Below are 18,069 nucleotides of genomic sequence, written 5' to 3'. Positions count from 1 at the left end.
TATAAATCTATTACTTCACTGGTTATATGTTTACTTGCACTATTTATATGAACTATCCTAAAAATAACTGAAAAGAGAAAAAACAGTATTTATTTAATACACATAATCTCTCCCTTACATGTCCCAATCAAATTGATTTCCCAGTGTCATTATGACAAATGCTCATGCTATTGCATATACCCACGCCCATACATCTAAATCGTGGTCATCACCAACATATGTTCCTGTTCTAGACACTCTACATGAAAAGTTATAATTATTATTTACATAGAAAATGTATATGCTGCATTCAGATCTCCCACTTAATCTTGAGGTCTGCATTCTTTGCATTTTGGTAAAAAAAATTTTTTGCCCTCCAGCAAGTAAATGTTTTGCCATCTCTTTTCAAAATCCTTTTGTTATACTTTGCAATATACTAAGAAATTTTTCTTACTTCAAAAAGAAGCCAATATAGTTTTATTTTTATTTTTTTAATTTATTTTTTAATATATGAAATTTACTGTCAAATTGGTTTCCATACAACACCCAGTGCTCATCCCAAAAGGTGCCCTCCTCAATACCCATCACCCACCCTACCCTCCCTCCCACCCCCCATCAACCCTCAGTTTGTTCTCAGTTTTTAACAGTCTCTTATGCTTTGGCTCTCTCCCACTCTAACCTCTTTTTTTTTTTCCTTCCCCTCCCCCATGGGTTTCTGTTACGTTTCTCAGGATCCATATAAGAGTGAAACCATATGGTATCTGTCTTTCTCTGTATGGCTTATTTCACTTAGCATCACACTCTCCAGTTCCATCCACGTTGCTACAAAAGGCCATATTTCATTTTTTCTCATTGCCACGTAGTATTCCATTGTGTATATAAACCACAATTTCTTTATCCATTCATCAGTTGATGGACATTTAGGCTCTTTCCATAATTTGAAGCCAATATAGTTTTAATTAAAAAGAAATCACCTTGTGGGAATTTATTTTCCACAAGGAAAGGTATGATTCTAGTCGCAGATTTTAAAATTCACATTGCTACAAAATATGAGGTAAAAACAGGTTTTTGAAAGATGGTTACAATTAAATATTTTCAATCTTTCTCAAATATGTTTCATAACAACACATGGAGTATCCCAAAATGCTAACATAATGTTTAATAACCAAAATGTAGGAAGAAATTGATTGTGGGGTACGGGAAAGGTTAATTATTAGTACTAACTATGCATAATGCATTAGAAACTATAATATCAATAATGAAAAGACCATCAGGATATTTAACTTAATCACTGAATTCTTCCCCTAAAATACAAATCAAACATTTCACAAAAAATATTATGTACACCAAATTGAAACAAAATGTCCAAAATTTTTGAAGCATAGAAATTATTTCTTTTGATGTAAATATGAAACTCATTTTTCCCCTAAATAGTTACGGACACAAGTTAAAGTCTCCAGGATTTGGACTTTTGGAACACTATCTTCAGTGGTTCTCAATCTCTCTGCAAGGTTACATGATCCACCAACCATGGAGTCACCTCTGACTCCCTACTGCCCCACAGAAGCACCCCCTGTGTGCCTCAGAGCCACCATCACCAAACTACTCTCCTTGGCTCCAGCCCTCTTCGTACAACTTCTAATTCACCTCTGTTATCATCAGTAGGAAAATAATAAATATTTTCTGAATTTATAAATAAATTAGATCATATATTCCTTCAAAGTCCAGCTGAGTTCTGGACAAGTGCCCCGTTATCAAGGCCCATCGCTGAAGGAAAAGACAACATTATAGTCCATCAGAGTCCAAAGCACAATTGAGAGTCTCACAACTGTGTTCTGGGAGATCGGTCACTAAAGACACCTGTATTTTAAGCTGCCTAAGGACAAAGTTTCTGTCTATACATCTTTGCACCTTATACTGCACCCTGCAAGCAGGGTGCTCTGCATGGATTCTCCCCTCACATCTTTTCCCTGCTTTTCCCAGCCTGTCAAGGAATTCTTTTGGAATCCAAAATTCTACAGCTCAGGGAGAATCTTAACCAATAATCTACACCCTACAGAGGAAAAGAGCAAAAGATGACTTATTTCTCCTCCTGAGCAATTAAAGTTAATAAAAGGCAATCAAGGGGCACCTGGCTGGCTCAGTCAGCTAAGCATCTGAACTCTTAGTTTCCACTCAGGTCATGATCTCACAGTTTGTGAGTCTGAGCCCCACATGGGGCTCTGTGCTGATAGCGCGTAGCCTCCTTGGGACTCTGTCTCCCTCTCTCTCTGCCTCCCTCTCTCTCTCTGCCTCTCCTCCGCTTTCTCTCTCTCTCAAAAAATAAAAAAAATTTTAAAAATTAAAAGATGAAAAAATCAAGTAATTTAAAGAACCACTTTGCCTTTCCTTTTAGAGCCCCTACAGAGGAACTGACCACTGGTTGCAGTGGAAGTCCTGTACCAGATGACATTTTAAAAACTATCAGGATGTGGCTTTTAACACAGTTTTATGCACACAGTATTCTACTAGGAGGGAAAGGGAAAGTAGCCCCCCAATGTATCAATGTAGAGGTGAAAGGAATTCCATTTCAATTCACCCTGACTTAACCCAAATTATTAATTCTTTCAACAAAGAATACACATTTTAAGAGCATCCTGGGAAACTTTTAAAACAATTGTGTAAATTCTGATTGCTAGCCATGTAAGAAATTCTTGAGAAATAAGTAACTATAACCAACAATTAAAAACAACTATTTACCTTGAACATTTGTTATACTGATTTGGAAAGTGGAGGGGACAAATAGAGCTAAAGTTCAAAACCACGTGTCTCCTAAACAATGGAGCCGCAGATGTGTGTGTTTGTTTTTTGTTTGTTTGTTTGTTTGTTTTTTGCAGATCTGCCCTTCTTTGGTTTGTAATGACTATTCCCAACAAGAAAAACTAACCATTCTTTGAATTTGGAAATCAATATAAAAATACAGAGTTAACTCACTGACATACCTGTTATCACCTAATCATCCTGAACCCAGAATTCAGCCCTTCCTAGTTTCTGTAGAAGATTATCTCCAAGAATTTCAAGATTTTTCCCCAACTTCACCTAACATGAGGGAGTTCCTGAGGAGTTGAATGGCCTCCCATCAGCTCTGTGTACTTCTCTCTTTTCTTCCCTCTGTGGGAATTGAAGGAGTATTTTCTGTCGCTTAAACTCCTTGGGAGCTTCACTGCTCGCCGAAAGTAGCTCTTCCAAACAAATGTAGCAGTAACCCCTAAAGTCGGTCCTGGGAAACACATTCTCTAGTGTGATCTCCCTTCTTTGCTCTCATTTCTTAATAAGCTCTTGCATACTCCTAGCCCTTGACCTTTTCATCTCCAAGCTTTGATGATTCCTTGCACCCAATAGCACATGGGCCTTTCTGCTTAATTCTGAGCTCCAAAGTCTGCAATTAACCTTTTGCTCAGTTCACTTCCACCCACTCCAAGAAATGGCTTCGTCCAATTTGGACCCGATCTCAGCTTGTATTTATCTTTGTCCTCTCTATTCTCCCAAACACTGAGGTATATCTGGTACCAACTCAACTTATACAATACCTAACACTCTCTTTCTTGAGCTCCAGATCTTTATTCCCAACATCCTACTACACAGTATGTTCTTTAAATGCAATAAAAGGTTCCAGGTTCTTTAAATGCAATAAAATAGATGACCTGGGGTCATCAGGCTTCTAATCATCAAACCTAAGAAACCTCAATTTTCCTAGACTCTCCCTACACACTCTCCTCCGCATCTAAGTAGACAACAAATTCTGTCAATTCTACTTGCTAATCACCTTCCGTATAATTACCTCCTCCACCCTTCCTCCATGACTCTCCAAACTTAGACCTGTATACCTTCTCAGACAACCTCTGATGTCTCTCTGGCATCTTCCCTTTTTGAGCCTTTGTATATCAGGATAATAATTTCTCTTCCCATGTTCTTCTAGTGCTTAGCACTTCGTTTCACACACAACAAACCCTTGGTAAATATTCATTAGTTAGACATCAAATCCTTGTGATCTCACATCTTTCCATTCCTTGGCATTCAGAGATTGACTCTGTCTCTCCATCCTCATGTTTCTTCAGGATTCCTCTAACTTGCTGTTGATGATCTTACTCTTTCCCTTTCAGTCAGCTTTCTTTATTACCTATCAAATACATGAATGGCATGAAAGGCCTCCATTCCAGCTGGAACCTATCCTTTCCAGGCTTATGGTTCATATTCTCCCTCTCACATTCTTTACTCAGTCTAGCTAAATCCAGCCACTAGCCATTCCCCCAAAACGCCATGCATTTTCCTGACTCCTTGCTTTTTGGCTCATGCTGTGTTCTGGAACACAGAAAGTCTTTTCTTCCCCCTCTTTCCCCGCGAAAAGCATTCCTAGTTTAAGACCCTAACAGAATGCCACTTTCTTTATAAAACTTACAGATTCCTCCAGACAGAATTTCCCTCTTCCTCTTCTCTCCTTCTTTGAACTTTAATTTACAACTCACTTTGTACAGGCATTTTATTTCTTCTACTAAAAAAAGTTGTTCAAAGAGTGTTTTTCAGACCACCTGGGACAGAATAACTGGAACCTTGTTAAAAAAAAGAAAACATAGGGGCGCCTGGGTGGCTCAGTCGGTTAAGCGTCCGACTTCGGCTCAGGTCATGATCTCTCGGTCTGTGAGTTCGAGCCCCGCGTCGGGCTCTGTGCTGACAGCTCAGAGCCTGGAGCCTGTTTCAGATTCTGTGTCTCCCTCTCTCTCTGACCCTCCCCTGTTCGTGCTGTGTCTCTCTCTGTCTCAAAAATAAATAAATGTTAAAAATAAAAAATTAAAAAAAAAAAACGAAAACAGAAATGCTACAGAAGCAGAGTCTCGGGAGGTCGAGGTAAGAGCTCTGCAATCTGAGAGCAAAGCGCCCCAGGAGAGTGTGTGGTGATCCCGGAGACCTCAGAGTTGCAGAACTGGGCCTGGAAGTCAGTCAGACTGGGAGTTGTATTCCAGTTATGTCTCTGTCAAAAGATAATTTTCAGAAAAAGCTAAAACTATGACTCTGGTACAAAGAAAAAAAAAACATTAAAGACTTCATTTAACTCATTCAATGAGGGAACCAGGCAGATGTTGTAACCTGGTCGAAACAGAATCCAAAAGAAACACACTTACAGGGCTATAAAATGGCTTGCACATGACAAAAGGCTACCATCAGATAATCCAGAAAGATGTGCAATAGCTCAAAGACAGTGAATCGGGTGGGTCTAGAAAATGTCCTCTGGGCAATGCAGTTCTCCACTGAAACATAAAATTTTTTCTACACCTCTTGTTAGCTGTGTGACTTTGAGTATGTTATTTAACTTCTCTGAGCCTCAGTTGCTTTATCTATAAAGTGGTAATAAGACTTCATAATTTAAAAAAAACCATTTTAATGGGGATAATACTAATATTGCTCTTGTGAGAATGAAATGAGTTAATGAGCACCAAGCGCCCAGGATGATGTCAAGCACGTGATACTCGAGAAACATTACATAGTGGTGCTAGGACTAGTGGTAGTCTTACCACTGACTCTAAGTTCCTTGAGATTCATCCTCATTTATTAATGGCTGTATTCAGTCAGTCAACCAATGTGTGTGAAATACCTATTCATGCGAGGTTTGGGTGGATAATAAAATAGTCCTTTGTCATCAAGAAGTCTGGGCCAGCAAAGGAGATGAGAACTTAGGCAAATGATTATAAGGGGATATAATAAGTGAAAATAAAGGTATGTGAGCACAATTGACAAAATGGCCAACCATGTGTGCAATGTACAGAATGCTCACAGAAAAGCATTATAAAGGGGAATTCGAGCTGAATCTTAAAGGGTGAGCAGGAAATCACTAAGAAAGCACAGTGTGCTCACAATTACTGTGCTAGATCATTATGCTTGTTAATCTTATTTAATTCACAGAAGAGCCATATAATAATAGCTCTATTATTCACTCTAACTGAATACTTACTTTGTGCCAGGTGCTGTTTTAAATAACCATCACTATCCTATTTTATGAAGAAAAAATCCTGAGGCTTAGAGAAATCATGTAACTCTCCCAAGATGATACAGCCAGTGAGTGGCAAAGCCACAATGCATCCCAGATAACTCTTTCCAAAGTGTAGGAAATATCATCTCAATTTACTAATAGAAGAATCAAAACCGAGAGAGATTATGAGATCTCCCAGAAAGACTGATCAGAAATTGTGTCCTTGGTTTCAAAGGCCAGGCAGATAGGAAGGAAACATACTGCAGAAACAAGGAGAACACGCAAAACCCTAGAAGCATGGAGGAGCTTAGCATGGTCCCAGGAACCAGAAATGTTTGGAAGTCAACATGCATTTATGGAAACAGCAATAAAAGATAAGACCAGTCAAGTAGGCAACGACTGTGAGAAAACAAATTATGCCATACTAACTATTGCAGACTCTGCTCAGGAGGGTATGAAAGCAATGACAGATTTTAAACAAGGGAATGGGTTCAAAGGTTTAGAAATTGGGGGCAAGGCAAACACTTATGAGACAGCAAAGACTAGTATTATTGAGATCAAGACTTTTGAAGTCAAACAACCTGCCACTTATCATGACCTAAGTAAGGCGAACCCCTTTGAGGAGAACCTCTCGTCATCTGTAAAATGAATATAATAATAGTGTCATCATGAGGCTTAAATGAAAGAAGGTAGGTAAGCATCTGCTACTGTACTTCAGATCTAATAGGCATTCAGTACATGATGGTGGTGTTACTAACAGCTGTTTATTGCTACTTTTGTTGTGATACAAATACACAGAGACCTAGTTTAGGTTTTTTTGAAGGAAGAACATGTTACAATACTCTTTTACCTGGGTTGTTTGATTTGTTCAGACACAGTAGATTGATTTATAGCAAAACAGCAAAGCCCAGGAACACAAAAAGAACCAGATTTCAGGAATGGCATGAGGTTAAGGGTTCCGTTTATCAAACATTTTTTGTGTCCCCACTGTGTGTGTCTAACATTTTATTACGTGGTACATATCTAAAAATAATTAAGACATGATCTCTTTTCACAGGGAGTCAACAGGTTACAATATAGTTACTTTGGTGCCGCCTTATCAGAGAATCTTGGCCTCCTCTCTTATTTACAACCTCACCTTCCCCTAAGGTCTTATTCTTACACTACTCTTGCAGAAATGATCTTGGTTTCCCTACTTGGTTACCTGCCCTTCTCCTCCACCTTGGACTACTTCCTTTCTTGGCTGTTCCAGCTGGACATATCACATTACACCTATTTGATCCAAACCTATCCTTAGTACCCTGGTTCTGAGCCACCTTGTTACTATGGTCAAGTTAAACCAATTTTCTCAACAGTTGGTCCTAGAAGTCTTCTCAGAGGAAAGCACCTAGATGAGTTATTGTGAGTAGATGGTATGATCAAGAGCTGGGTTTAGCAAGAGACAGGATCATAAGAGACCAAACTGTTCCACATCAGACACTCACTTCGGTGTATGAAAGAAATAGTTAGAAAAGAGAAGGGAAAGAGAGAAAAGAGATGGAAGACAGAGTAACTTCACAGCATACCTAAAATATTTTTATAACATTTATAATAAAATAGTATATATTTTTATAACACTCTATCTTCTTTGCATTTTTTGACTCCTCTCATGTCTTCCAAATCTTCAGTAAACCTTCCATAATCCCTAAGCTCCCATCCCTCTCCACAAACACATACACCATGTGAGTGGGGGTGGGGGTGGGGTAAGTGAAGAAATGACGGGACCAAGGTCCACTCTAAAAGAGAAAAGGAGCAAAATGGAGACAGCAAACCCTGAACAGAGTCCATAACTGAACCCAATAGTAGGACCAGGGCCCAAGGTAATGCTCAAATCATACATGTCTGGGAAATTGGCAAAACAATCAGCAGGTACTGTGCTCATTTAAGAGTTGTGTAATAGGGTCCTGAACCCATTTTAACGTGTTAAAAAACAAAACAGATGATCTTAGCCGATATCCGGGTCATGATTTCTTGAGAGTCATTCATGATTTGGTACAAACTCCATAGGTATGCCTTTCCGACTTTCCTACTGCCTTCCCCACAGCTGACCACCATTGTCCTACCCATGTCACTGTAACAGTCACCATGGGATCAGCAAACATTTTCTTGAAAGGGCAGGACAGTCAGAATAGAAGCAGCTAAAGACAATATGTAAATGAATGGGTATGGTTGTGTTCCAATAAAACTTTATTTACAAAATCAGGTGGTGGACTTTCTATCCTGCTCCTTCTGTTCTCCACATTATAATCAGAGTACTCTTTCAAAATGTGATTCCTCTGCTTAAACACTTGACTGGCTTCCCATTGGTCTTAGGATACAGTCTAAATTCCTTAACAGGGTAAATAAATTTCACCTCATTATCTCCTCTCTAGCCATTTCTGGCTCTGAACTCAATTTTTCAGCACTATTGAACGGTTTTAAATCCCACAAAGTTCTGGTTATCTCTTCCTTCCATGCATTTGCATATGCTGTTCTTTGGCCTGGAATCTTCTTCTCTTCCCCCAATCCTCTGACTAGTTGATCCTTTCTCATCTAAATTTCAAGTTTCACATTAAGTCTAACTTCTTCCAGGAAGGTTTCCCTGATTCCTAAATTCTCACAAAGTGCTGAGATTGCTGGTTTCATTGTCTGATTCTCCTGCTAGTTTGAAGCTCTAGGAGGACAGGAAACTGATTTGCCCCTCACCACTGTATTCCAAGGTACTTAATAAATAATTGGTGAATAAATGGATTCTTGACTGATGAGGAAAGAAAAGACAAGAACCAACCTAAAAATGAAGGGGGAGGGCCCTCAAAGGCTAATTGGTGGAAGGCAAGCTGAGATTTGTTTGAATTGTTCCCTCTAATCCAAAATCAGCTTCTAGAGCACTTTGCTTTCTATTGTAGCTTACCAAGAGGTTTGGGAAACATACACTACATTGTCCAGACTTTCTGATGCAGCAACCACAGTCCCAAACGGTTTCACTTCTGCCTTGGTCTCCAGATGTAATCTGTTCACCCTCTCTTTGGCACCTGATCTCTCACCTCACATCCTGTTTACAGTCTTGTATATAGTGTACTTTATATTTGGTAATTACCCTCGCAGAGAGATCTTGGCCTGCCTTTCTGACCAATACTCAATTTCGGATATCACGTGGCAGGCATATTCTACAGGCCAGGCTCATGGGCTTCCTCTATACACCAGGCCTCACTTAATCACTTAGTCCTCCTAGCCTCACAATGGTATCAGAAATCTGCTCTTATTATTTCCACTTTACAGTTCACAAAAAGCAAGACCTAAAGGGAGAGAATAACTTGCAAAAGAAACAGAACCAAAGGCAGAGCTGAGATGGAAGGGATGCAAGTCTGACTCCAGAGCTCGAGTTGCTACCCTCATACTACTTTGCAGTTCTTCTAGGACTGTTTTCTTACCTGTCTGTGTGCCCCAGAGGGCTTTGGTGGGGCTCCCACACAGTTCATCCTAAATCTCACAGACAGCGTGCAAACAAGGCAATCATAGTAACACCACGGTCACTGTGCTAAGTGCTGTTTATGTAAGTGTTCCCTCATTTAACCTGCTCAGACCCTAAAATGAAAGATAAGGTTAGCCCTATTTTACAGATAAGGAAATAGAGGCACAAAGAGGTAAAATAGGTGTCCAAGGTCACACAATTAGTAATGGGAGGACCTAGGATTTACACTTGGACACTCTTGACTCCACAACCCACATTCCTAGGCAAGAAGAGAATACACAGGGAGATTAAAAGCACAAAGGATTCTTCAGGCCTCATAAGATGATGTGACAATATATGGGTGAGGGTGAATGATTCAGGCTTTACTCATCCCAGATAGGAGATTACAACCAAGGATTTCTTAGTTAGTTATTGCTGCCTAAACAATCACAAAATTTCATGGCTTAAAATAATAATCATTTATTAGCTAACACTTCTGTGGGTCAACAATCTGGGCTGGACTTGGCTGAGAAATTCTGCTGGTTTTGCCTGGGCTCACTCATAGTGACAGTCAGCTATGGCAGCTTAGCAGGAGCTTTGATGGCCCAAGGTGGTTTCTCTAGGGTCAAGGCCAGCTTCATGGGCATGCAACTTGTGCTGACTTTATTGTTCTGCTATTCCTGTCTTGAGATTCTCAATAATTATAGAATAAAGAGGCTACTGGGCCTTGCAAATTATGTCACCGGTCATGCTGGTGGTTCATGCTGGATGCCAGCTGGGCATCTTTTACCACATAGCCTCTCATTCTCAAAGAAGTCAGCCCACATTTTTTCACATGATGACAGAAGCTTGCCAAGAGGGTGACAGCAAAGCTTGCAAGGCTTCTTACTCTAGACTCACAATTCCCACCTCCTTACTTTTGCTGCATTTTACTGACCAAAGCAAGTCACAAAGCAAGCCCAGATATTAAGAGGTGGAGATCCAGAATCTACTTCTTGATAGGAAGAACAGAAAAGTCACAGTGCACGGGGGCATATATAGTGGGGGGATGAGTTTGTGACCATTAATTGCAATCACAGAGCAGGTACATGTTTAAACAAAAATAATTTTAGTCTTGGCCATATTGTGATTATGATCTCTCCTGCGGTCAGTCCAGGCAAAGGTGTCCTGGATAACTTTGGTACAGCTGACCCTTGAACAACATGGCAGTTAGGGGCACTGACCCCCATGCAGTCAAAAATCTGCACATAAATTTTGATTCTACAAAAATTGAACTACTAATAGCCTATTGTTGACTGGAAACCTTACTGATAACATAAACAGTCGATTAACACATTTTGTATGTTATACACATTGTATACTGTATTCTTAAAATAAAGTAAGCTACAGAAAAGAAAATGTCAAGAAAATTATAAGGAAAATATATTTACAGTCATGTACTGTAAAAAAAAAAAAAGTCACATATAAGTGGACCTGTACATGTTGTTAAGGGTTAACTATAGTTGGATAATACAGATCTAGAACGTAAAAGGGAATCCTGGCGTGACATACAGGTTTGGGAGTTGTCAACATGTAGGTGATAGGTTTCTGAATAAGCAAATCAGAATCCCCAGAAAGACTGCATTAATTAAGGCAAAGGTAAACAAAGAAGTTCACTTGATCCTTCAGACACTCAAAATATCTGAGTGTACTCTTCTTCCCAAACCTCTTGACCTCTCTCTCTAAGAGAGACCATATGTGGGCCTATCCAGGCACCAGGCCACCAGGCACCCCACTTGATTCCCACTCTTAACCCAATATGCAGTGGTGAAGCAGGAATAGAATTAATTATAACAAAACTTCCATTTCAAAAAGGACAGAATGGGAACATGCAACAACCAGTAGTCCTTCATAGTTTTTTTTGCAGACAGAAATTCCTGCCCTGGCCATGGAAGGAGTTCCCTGATTAACCCACCTGGATGCATTTGGTTATGCCCACAGTGCCCCCTGGGTTCAATATTCCAGGAGGTTCTCCCTTGCCTGTAATCCTCCAGGTTCAAAATTTCAGTGAATATTGGAGAGTATGCTTTCCTGGAGATGGCTTGAGGACACAATGATTGGCTTTTGCATGTCAGATTTTGGGTTTCTTTGGCAATACAATTCCTCAAGATCTTAGGAGGCTTCCATGCTATTCATCTCCAATCTGTTACATGTGCCAGAAACTATACCCAAAGTTCTTTTCTGGACCGAGCTCTTAAACTTGCTTATTCTCTAGTTTCTATGCTTTATTTGTTCTTCTTTTCATTCTTTTGATGGTGGCTGCTGTGAGGTAATCTTTAAAAAAATAAGTGAGGGTAACACCCCTAATCTGACCTTTGCTGCAAGGCTAGATTTCTTTGGCTAAGGGATCTTAACGGGTGGGCTTTAAGAAAGTCTCTGAAAAACAGTCTTCTCCTGTTTGACTATAGAAATAATTGGATTTTCCAACCTCGTGAGGCCCCAATTTTCTATATGCTCTATTTCCCTCCATCTCTCTTTGAAAACCCATCATTTCCTATGTGAGCTCATTTCTTTCTTGAAAAACCTTCCTAAACTAACCAAGGAACAACAGTTACACATTTGTATTCTGGTTCTTTCCAAATGCTTCCTCTAAAATGCAGCCATATGAGAAACATGGTCAGTCTTCCAAATTGAGTAAGATTTTTACCAAATGTTTTGCAATGGCACTACAAGAATCACCAGTTTTCCAGCTTGTAAGATCTGTTTCTTCACTGACAATTCTCTGACCATTTAGGTAATACTATATGTTTTAAGATTTTGTTAGAGGACCCCCATTTCCAGGTATCAATTTTTGTATTAAAGGCTAAGTTGCTGTCACAGAAACCCCAGAAAGCAGTGAAAAATGAAAGTAAAGAAATGAAAAATGAAAATAATTTCTTCCCTTCTCACCTAATAGTCGGGCCTAGACTGAAAGGGCACTCTGTTCTGTGAGGTCATTCAGGACCCAGATTCCTTCTATCTTGTTGTTCCAGTCTCTCCTAGGATGTCTTCCTCATCTTGATGGATGCAACTGGTCATAGACCCATCCATGGAGGAGACAGCAAACAATGCAAGGCAAGCCGCCTTCTTTCAAAAAGGTAAGGACAAAGTTGTACTCTCCACTTCTAGTTATAGTCCATTGGCAAGAACGTCCCCACAAAACCATACTTACCTGTAAAAGAGGACAAGAAGGAGTCTCCAGCTAAGCGAACATACACCAGAAAGAACAGATGTTATGGTGGCAGCCATTCATCTGCCACAGAAGAAGAAAGGATTACCAAAGTTAAGAATCCTTAGAAATTCAAAGACCAAAATGTGGTAAGTAGGAATTTATTTCTTAGAAGGAAAGAGAACAGCAGTGTGACAAAGAATAAAAGAAAGGGAAAATCCAGCTGGTGGCTACGCAAGTTTCCATTTTATTATTTCTAGTATCTTCCAAATATGTTTTTAAGTTTTTTTTTTTATTTTAAGGGAAGTAGATAAAAGAAAAATTAAAGAAGAATATCAAGATAGAACAATAGTGATGTGAGGAGAATCAGAAGAAAATATAGTAATGAAAGTCAATGGGAGGAAAAAAAAATGCAATTGCCTGAGAGAAGAGAAGAAAGGCTAGAAAAGGAAATGCTCTTCTGGACTCAAAAATCTAGAGGTTCCTGGTGAATCACTGTGGCAGAAGCTAGATTGCTGCGAAATACAGAATGAAAATGAACAAAGAAAAATGAGGCAGCAAACATGGACTTGTCTCTTTTAAAAACAGAGTTTTTGGAAAAAAAAAAAAAAAGAGAGAGAGAGAGAGAGATAAAATGGTAACTAGTTATGACTAGTTTCACTTACGTGTGGACTAAGATGAGAACCAGCCCCCAAGGACTAAGTTGGGGTATCGGGTTCTGGAGATGAGGGTGACCTCCAATTCCAGCTGCCCAGCATATACATAATGTGTGCCCTGAACAGCTGGAAAGCAAAGTGCTCTGCATCTTAGGCTGGTAAAGTTTTCCCCAAGTTCAGAACTACTCTTGGATACAATGGTTGAATCCCACAGTAATGGGGTCCTGGGGCCTCCAGAGACAGTGCCTCCATCTACTCCACTCTCAGTTGCCATGTCTGCATGAGATAGATGGCTTGTTCCCTGGACAATCAGGGATCTAAGCTCGCCTGGAAATGAAGGACCCAAAACATCTCAGCCACAGGTGGACTTTGGGCAAAACCCTTCCTCTTCAGAATATCAATTGTGGGGAGTGGAGGGGGGCAATAAATCAATAGATATGAATGAACCAGAGGAATAAGAATCAGCAATAGTAAAATATAAACATTAGGTACTTTCATTTGGCAGACCAAACTAAAAATAACTCACTTCTACCCCAAACTCCCATAAGAGACCCAGAATCAACAAATTCTACTTAAAGTTGCTGCTGTTTCTGCAAAGTGGAAGAGAAAGTAGCAATCTCTTGTTCTTATACTATAAGGCCAAAATTCTTAAAAAAAAAAAAAAAGAAAGAATATTTCATGAATAAAGGAGAAGAGTGTATTGTCTCTGAGGAAAAGAAGTGCTTCTTGTTGCAATGTGTGCTTACATTTCAGAAGACACAGAGATCACTTTGGTGGGAGACTAACCAACTATCGGAAGATTCACCTTCACCCTCAGTCATGAGACTTAAGCCCATTATCCTCTGGAGCCCCAAATGACTGAGTTAAAAAGAAAAAAAAAAAAGAATGCTCATTCTGATAAAGTCTGAGGTATTGGGATATGGAAAAAGAAACCAAGAAATAAAGCCTCCTTTGATGGAAAGTGGTTGAATATTTCTGAAGGATGAGAGAGACCGCCAGAATGAGAGACTTAGAAGAAAGAAATGTAAAAAAAATGGAGAGGAAGCATCTGAAAATCCCTTTCTTGGGTGGTTTGTCAAGTATTTTCAGAAAGTTATGGTGGTGGCTGCTAGGGAACACAGACAGGCTAAGATAGGGCAAATCTGACATACCCCATTTACTTGTTTTATCAGAGAAAGGCTCTGTTTCTTTTTGTAGGAGCAAATCAGGTCTGCTCAAATTCAACCAGGCTCTTAGACACTCAGACACTCTTTGGGTCAGTACACCATAGAGGGATCCATTATGCATAGGACAGTGTCATTCTAGGGCAAGGCCTGTGTCAATCAATACCTATTTCTGTAGCATTGAGAGGGCCATGCTTCCTCCATATGCTGAGAGGAACCCTCCACATGCTAGGAGTCCACAGAATAGGCTGCCTGGCTACATGATGAGGATGACTGCCTCTCAAAAACTGAAATAAAACTGCTCTGTGCTCACCAGAAGGCTTCAGTTCCATGAAATAGCCCAATTGCATAGAAATAGACTGGGAGTGGAAAAACACTCTGGCAAAAGTGTAAAAGGTGTGGTTAAAGACTGGAGTGCCATTTTCATGTGGTTGGGCTGTGCTTGGCTGGTAGTTTCAAGGAGTTATGCTGAGCCAGACTGATTGAGGGAGGGTTTTATTGATTTTGCTTTTATTTTTTTAATGGGAGAGACTTGAGCTTTATAGGCTAAGGATAAAGACACAGCGAGTCAGTGGTTACATTCAGGAAAGACAGGGCATAATTGATGGAGGACACTGACCATAAAAGGTTTTATTTAGTTTATAGCATTTGTTCAGAAAGGGAAATTTTATTAAAGATTCTTTTAAATTTCCAAGTTAAGATGCAGTTATCCCACAATTCCCTAGGTAAATACTAATTAAGTATTACAAAGTGGTAAGACTTTCTCAGGTTCATTTAAGTTGTCTTTTAACTTACTCCAAAACAAATACAACCAGCAAAGTCCCATCGGAGTACTAGTGTGGCGAAGGGAATCTTAAGTTTGGGAAACAGCTAAGTCATCTGAGATTTCTATCAAAAGCTGTTGTTGGTAAATTAACAAGCCTGTCTGTAACAAATTGAGAAGGGATTCCCAATGAAGAGGGTACCTAATGTTGAGGAAATATGAACAGGATATTAAATAAATCATGGAGACGCTGGGAACAAACAAGGTTAAAGGGCACAGCAAGAGCTATTTACCTGCTGTTGTAAAGTGTATTCACATATTATTTACACAACACTTCCAAGAGAAAAATAACACTAACCTTTAAGAAGCACATCTGTATATTTCATTCTTCTTATCCCCTTCTTCTAACGTAACATGTTTTCTGCATTAAGTACCTTCCCTAGGTAACATCACCATATTCCTGAAGCCACTAGATGGCCACAGTATATCCACAGGAAATCAAATCAAAGCAGCAGCAGTGATGATTTAGCGTGGTAAAGCCTCAACTTCCTCACCTACAAAATAGGGATAATAACAGTGCTTAAGTCCATAGGAGGTAATGAGGGGTAGTTGGGAAAGTACATAAATGCCTACAAAATGGTAGCCTGCATGTTTTTATCATGCATGTGAATTTCACACGTTGACCATGTTTTCTCTTCATAGAAAGTTAAGGAATAATGTATAGTCAGATAAGAGAGAAGATATAAATTTGTGTGTTTCTAACAAGGACAAAGAGCACTGCCGCAGCAAAAAAAGAATTTGGGGGAGGGCGGTGCTGGGTGGCTCAGTCAGTTAAGCATCCGACTCTTGGTTTCAGCTTAGGTCATGATCTCATGGTGCATGAGTTCAAGACGGGACCTGAAATTTTTGGGCTCCCTCTCTCTGCCCCTCCCCCACTCATGCTCACACATGCACTCTCTCTTCCCTCTCTCAAATAGACATTGAAAAAAAGCATATGGCAATCAAGTTTCAGGGTCTGTAAATAAAGTTAAAAAAAATAATTTGGGAATGATATTGTAAAAAGGGCAGATGTACAATGAAGAAGACAAGACAGACTTGATAGACGTGCCAGGCAGAGGCTTTGCAGGGAAGGAGGGTTTGGATGAGAAGAAAACTAATTCGCAAGATTTCAAAGACAAACAGTGTTTAGTGCAGAAACAGAGTTGTTTCTGATTTTATTTATAGGTCTAAAACTGGAAATATGGTAACTGAAAAGAGCTATTACTGCTGTGGTTGTCATTAATAAACAGTACGACATGGTGTGATACCATGATTGTCTGGAAATGTATTTTTAAATGAGATTTTAATGTCTAGTTAAATTTGGAACTGATAAGGCATTTTGTGTGTATAGGGCTAGGGCAAGGAATTTATAAAGATATCTGGAAAGATGTATCTGAGATAAGTGAACATAAGGTAAGGCAATAAAATTAGTGTGTCTAGTAATTTCACTGCAAATTTATCTTTTTTTTTAAATTTTTTTTTTAACGTTTATTTATTTTTGACACAGAAAGAGACAGAGCATGAACGGGGGAGGGTCAGAGAGAGAGGGAGACACAGAATCTGAAACAGGCTCCAGGCTCTGAGCTGTCAGCACAGAGCCCGACACGGGGCTCGAACTCACGGACCGCGAGATCATGACCTGAGCCGAAGTTGGCCGCTTAACCGACTAAGCCACCCAGGCGCCTCCACTGCAAATTTATCTTAAAAAGGCATGAATCAAGAGTGATTATACACAGAGAGACAGACAGACAGATATATATCTATTTAACCTGGTATCATTTTGGAATGCAGTTGGACAAAAATCTAGAAAACAGAGAAGCAACTCTTTACTGGAATATGAAAGAACCACTGAAAAAAAATTTTTTTTGGTAGGCTCTATGCCCGACATGGATCTGAACTCACAACTCCTAGATCAAGAGTTCAGTTTCACCAACTGAATCTGCCAAGTACCCCTGAAAAAGCCACATTTTAAAAATCCTTTGCCTGCTATTTAGTTCTAATTTTATAAAGGAAAAGTTAGTCATAGTAAATAGCATTATATTTCTATCTTCCTTCCTTTGGTATATATAGCACAACAGCTGGTGTAAATATATGATGAATACTTTTAATGATACTGTAGAAGGGAAGAGTGTGAGCCTTTTGGAATTCTGACTGCCAATTCCTGGCTGTGTGACCCAGAGCGAATGATCTCTCTATACCTTAATGTCTTCATTTGTAAAATGGTATCATTATAATGCCTACCTTGTAGGGTTATTGTGAGAATTAGTTAATTCATGCTCCAAGTGCCTGCATACAGTAAGCACAAAATAAATGCCAATTACGTATTAACAATTGCCTTAGCCTTCAAGGGTTAGCATTCAAGGAATCCTAGCAAGTGGCTTTATCCAGGAAAGACTGCAATGTAAACATATATTAGCATATCTCACAAGGACTTGGCTATCATGCAGATCATTTGGGTTGTACGGGGACAATTTCTATCACCTATCCTACCCAACCTTGCAGAACATCTTTAATGGTAAGGCATACTACCATCAGTCCTGGTGTTCACAGTTCTGTCTGTGGCCCACACTAAGAACTCCCTTCCAGCTTTACCCTACCATGTCATGGGCAAACATAATGCTGACCAAAGCGGTCTTTCTGGCTCTTGCAGAAGAGCTTCAGTCTTCTTTATCCCGCACTTTACTACCCTCATTAGGATCGAAGATTGTTGAACTCTGGTGGGAAGGGGCCTACCTGCCAGGGTCCCTAGTGGCCCATACTCCAAGCAGTCCATGAAAGCATGGGTTGGGTGGCTTTTCTCTAGGAGGCC

General features: G+C 39.7%; 1 protein-coding gene across 1 annotated transcript in view; it reads right to left on the bottom strand.

Moving 5' to 3' along the window:
* The window catches only part of LOC122228084 (TLC domain-containing protein 4-like), a 97,129-nt gene extending 79,060 nt beyond the window's left edge, over positions 1-18,069 (bottom strand). Inside the window, exons 1-2 of the mRNA XM_042952952.1 lie at positions 17,994-18,069; positions 15,580-15,775 (exon numbers count right to left, since the gene is read on the bottom strand). The gene's annotated coding sequence lies outside the window, so the exon portion shown is untranslated. The remainder of the gene's footprint in view (positions 1-15,579; positions 15,776-17,993) is intronic.

Source organism: Panthera leo, chromosome C1, assembly GCF_018350215.1.
Source record: "Panthera leo isolate Ple1 chromosome C1, P.leo_Ple1_pat1.1, whole genome shotgun sequence".
NCBI classification, from domain to species: domain Eukaryota; kingdom Metazoa; phylum Chordata; class Mammalia; order Carnivora; family Felidae; genus Panthera; species Panthera leo.
Note: the sequence above shows the minus strand (reverse complement) of the source record. Positions and strands in the feature narration are given on the sequence as shown.